We start from the raw sequence: 5,098 nt of genomic DNA on the forward strand, positions 1-5,098 counted from the left end.
TGATTAGGCTTCTGTTGATCATTCCATGAGAGGTTAGGATGATTTCTCCATGAAGGATTATAGGTGTTTTCATAAGGTTCTCCCATGTAATTCACCTCTGCCATTGCAGGGTTCTCAGGATCATAAACTTCTTCTTCAGAAGATGCTTCTTTAGTACTGCCTGTTGCAGCTTGCATTCCAGACAGACTCTGAGAAATCATATTGACTTGCTGAGTCAATATTTTATTCTGAGCCAATATCGCATTCAGAGTATCAATCTCAAGAACGCCTTTCTTTTGAGTTGTCCCATTATTCACAGAATTCCTTTCAGAAGTGTACATGAATTGGTTATTTGTAACCATTTCAATGAGTTCCTGGGCTTCTTCAGGCGTCTTCTTCAGATAAAGAGATCCTCCAGCAGAGTTGTCTAATGACATCTTGGACAATTCAGACAGACCATCATAGAATATGCATATGATACTCCATTTTAAAAGTATGCCAGAAGGACACCTTCTGATCAATTTCTTGTATCTTTCCCAAGCTTCATAGAGGGATTCACCTTCCTTCTATCTGAAGGTTTGGACTTCCACTCTAAGCTTACTCAATTTTTAAGGTGGAAAGAACTTTGCCAAGAAGGCATTGACCAGCATTTCCCAAGAGTTCAGGCTTTCTTTAGGTTGTGAGTCTAAGCATGTCCTAGCTCTGTCTCATACAGCAAAAGGGAAAAGCATAAGTTTGTAGACCTCAGGGTCAACCCCATGAGTCTTAATAGTGTCACAGATTTACAAGAACTCAGCTAAAAATTGATGAGGATCTTCCAATGGAAGTCCATGATACTTGCAATTCTGCTGCATTAGAGAAACTAATTGAGGCTTAAGCTCAAAGTTGTTTGCTCCAATTGCAGGAATTGAGATGCTCCTTCCACAGAAGTCAGAAGAGGGTGCAATAAAGTAACCAAGCATCTTCCTTGCATCTCCATGATGAGCGGATAATTTATACGCTTTTTGGCATTGTTTTTAGTATGTTTTTAGTAAAATCTAGTTACTTTTAGGGATGTTTTCTTTAGTTTTTATGTTAAATTCACATTTTTGGACTTTACTATGAGTTTGTGTGTTTTTCTGTGATTTCAGGTATTTTCTGGCTGAAATTGAGGGACTTGAGCAAAAATCAGATTCAGAGGTTGAAGAAGGACTGCTGATGCTGTTGGATTCTAACCTCCCTGCACTCAAAGTGAATTTTCTGGAGCTACAGAACTCAAACTGGCGCGCTTCTAATTGCATTGGAAAGTAGACATCCAGGGCTTTCCAGTAATATATAATAGTCCATACTTTGGCTACGTTTAGATGACGTAAAAGGGCGTTGAACGCCAGTTCTACGCTGCTGTCTGGAGTTAAACGCCAGAAACACGTCACAAGCCAGAGTTGAACGCCAGAAATACGTTTATAAACTGGCGTTCAACTCCAAGATTGACCTCTACACGTGTAACATTCAAACTCAGCCTAAGAACACACCAAGTGGGCCTCAGAAGTAGATTTATGCATCAATTACTTACTTCTGTAAACCCTAGTAACTAGTTTATTATAAATAGGACTTTTTACTATTGTATTAGACATCATCTTTGATCAGTTTTATGCCATCTTAGACTTTCATAGGGGCTGGCCATTCGCCCATGCCTGAACCATTATCACTTATGTATTTTCATACGGTAGAGTTTCTGCACTCCATAGATTAAAGTGTGGAGCTCTGCTGTTCCTCAAAGATTAATGCAAAGTACAAGTGTTTTTCTATTCAATTCAACTTATTCCGCTTCTAAGATATTCATTCGCACTTCAACCTGAATGTGATGAACGTGACAATCATCATCATTCCCCCACGAACGCGTGCCTGACAACCACTTCCGTTCCACCTTAGATCGAATGAGTATCTCTTGGATCTCTTAATCAGAATCTTCGTGGTATAAGCTAGATTGATGGCAGAATTCATGAGAGTCCGGAAAGTCTAAACCTTGTCTGTGGTATTCCGAGTAGGACTCTGGGAATGAATGACTGTGATGAACTTCAAACTCGCGAGTGCTGGGCATAGTGACAGACGCAAAAGGAGGGTGAATCCTATTCCAATATGATCGAGAACCTCAGATGATTAGCCGTGCTGTGACAGAGCATTTGGACCATTTTCACAAGAGGATGGGATGCAGCCATTGACAAGGGTGATGCCTCCAGACGATTAGCCATGCAGTGACAGCGCATCGGACCATTTTCCAGAGAGGAAAAAAAGTAGCCATTGACAACGGTGATGTCCTTACATAAAGCCAGCCATGGAAAGGAGCAAGACTGATTGGATGAAGACAGCAGAAAAGCAGAGGTTCAGAGGAATGAATGCATCTCTATACGCTTATCTGAAATTCTAACCAATGAATTACATAAGTATTTCTATCCTTATTTTCTATTTATTATTTATGTTCGAAAACTCCATAACTATTTTATATCCGCCTGACTGAGATTTACAAGGTGACCATAGCTTGCTTCATACCAACAATCTCCGTGGGATCGACCTTTACTCACGTAAGGTTTATTACTTGGACGACCCAGTGCACTTGCTGGTTAGTTGTATCGAAGTTGTGAATGAAAAACGATTTATTAAGACGTGCGTACAGAGTTTCTGGCGCCGTTGCCTGAGATCACAATTTCGTGCACCATGTTTTTGGCGTCGTTGCCGGGGATTGTTCGAGTTTGAACAATTGACGGTTCATCTTGTTGCTCAGATTAGGTAATTTTCTTTTTGTTTTATTTTCAAAAAATTTTCAAAAACCTTTCAAAAATTTCTCATCTATTTTCGAAAAAAAAAATTAAATCTTTTCAAAAGTATATTTTTCTTCAGAATTTTTAAGAATGAACTCTAGAGTTTCATGAAGCATGTTGAAGCCTGGCTGGCTGTAAAGCCATGTCTAATTCTTTTGGATAGGGGCTTCCAACCATCAGCATAGAGGCAAGTTAATTGGAATGTCAGCCGTGGCATGTCTGAGTAACATACTAAAGCTTGGCTGGCTATTAAGCCATGCCTAACCCTCGGATTGGAGCTTTATACTAAGAATACAAGATTCCTGGAATTCATATTAAAAAAAATTTTGAAATCCTTATTTTCTTTTTCCTATATGTTTTTTCGAAAAAAATATACAAAAATCCAAAAAAATAAAAAAAATCATAAAAATAAAAAATATTTCATGTTTCTTGTTTGAGTCTTGAGTCAAGATGAAAGTTTGGTGTCAATTGCATACTCATCTTGCATTTTTCGAAAAATTCATGCATTCATAGTGTTCTTCATGATCTTCAAGTTGTTCTTGGTAAGTCTTCTTGTTTGATCTTGATGTTTTCATGTTTTGTGTCTTTTCTTGTTTTTCATATGCATTCTTGCATTCATAGTGTCTATACATGAAAAATTTTTAAGTTTGGTGTCTTGCATATTTTTTTTGCATTAAAAATTTTTCAAAAATAAGTTCTTGATGTTCATCTTGACATTCAAAGTGTTCTTGGTGTTCATCTTGACATTCATAGCATTCTTGCATGCATTCATTGTTTTGATCCAAAATTTTCATGCATTGAGTCTTTTTCATGTTTTTCCCTCTCATCATTAAAAATTCAAAAACCAAAAAAAAAAATATCTTTCCCTTTTTCTCTCTTAAAATTTCGAAAATTAGATTTGACTTTTTCAAAAATTTTTAAAATCTAGTTGTTTTTATGAGTCAAATCAAATTTTCAATTTAAAAATCTTATCTTTTTCAAAATCTTTTTCAAAAATCAAATCTTTTTCATTTTTCTTATCTATTTTCGAAAATTTCAAAAAAAATATTTTTCAAAAATATTTTTCTTAATTTTACATCATATTTTCGAAAATAACATCATCAATTAATGTTTTGATTCAAAAATTTCAAGTTTGTTACTTGCTTGTTAAGAAAGATTCAAACTTTGAGTTCTAGAATCATATCTTGTGATTTCTTGTGAATCAAGTCATTAATTGTGATTTTAAAAATCAAATCTTTTTCAAAACTAATTTCAATCATATCTTTTCAAAAATATCTCTTTATCTTATCTTTTTCAAAATTTGATTTTAAAATATCCTTTCTAACTTCTTATCTTCTTATCTTTTCAAAATTGATTTTCAAATTTGTTTCAACTAACTAACTAACTTTTTGTTTGTTTCTTATCTTTTTCAAAACTACCTAACAAACTCCCTCTCTCTCTAATTTTCGAAAATATCTTCCCTTTTTTTCAAAATTTCTTTTTAATTAACTAATTATTTTAATTTTTGATTTTAATTTTCGAAAAATTACTAACCTTTTTTAAAAACTATTTTCGAAAATTACTAACTCTTTTTCAAAAATAATTTTCGAAAATTCTCCTTCTCTCTCATCTCCTTTTATTTATTTATTCATCTACTAACACCTCTCTTCATCCCACATCTCTGCTCTCCTTACCCTTGTGTTTCTTTCTTTAGATTACATTCTTTTCTTCTTCTACTCACACAGGGGAACCTCTATACCTGTGGTAAAAAGGATCCCTATTATTATTTTTCTCTCCCTCTTTTTCATATGAGCAGGAGCAAGGACAAGAACATTCTTGTTAAAGCAGATTCAGAACCTGAAAGGACTCTGAAGAGGAAACTAAGAGAAGCTAAATTACAACAATCCAGCAAGCACCTTTCAGAAACTTTCGAACAGAAAGAGGAGATGGCAGCCGAAAATAATAATAATGCAAGGAGGATGCTTGGTGACTTTACTGCACCTAATTCCAATTTACCTGGAAGAAGCATGTCTATTCCTGCCATTGGAGCAAACAATTTTGAGCTGAAACCTCAATTAATTTCTCTGATGCAGCAGAACTGCAAGTTTCATGGACTTCCATCTGAAGATCCTTTTCAGTTCTTAACTGAATTCTTGCAGATCTGTGATACTGTTAAGACTAATGGAGTAGATCCTGAAGTCTACAGGCTCATGCTTTTCCCTTTTACTGTGAGAGACAGAGCTAGAATATGGTTAGACTCTCAACCCAAAGATAGCCTGAACTCTTGGGATAAGCTAGCCAAGGCTTTCTTAGCCAAGTTCTTTCCTCCTCAAAAGCTGAGT

The 5,098-nt window shown here is 35.4% G+C and overlaps 1 non-coding gene across 1 annotated transcript; it reads left to right on the top strand.

The window, feature by feature from the left end:
• Window positions 1-474: 474 nt before the first annotated feature.
• On the top strand, window positions 475-578 carry LOC148553465 (small nucleolar RNA R71). The gene has a single exon (XR_015893335.1). It is a non-coding gene; the product is annotated as a small nucleolar RNA R71 (small nucleolar RNA).
• Window positions 579-5,098: the final 4,520 nt, after the last annotated feature.

This window comes from Arachis ipaensis, chromosome B7, assembly GCF_059453495.1.
Source record: "Arachis ipaensis isolate K30076 ecotype BB chromosome B7, ASM5945349v1, whole genome shotgun sequence".
NCBI lineage: Eukaryota > Viridiplantae > Streptophyta > Magnoliopsida > Fabales > Fabaceae > Arachis > Arachis ipaensis.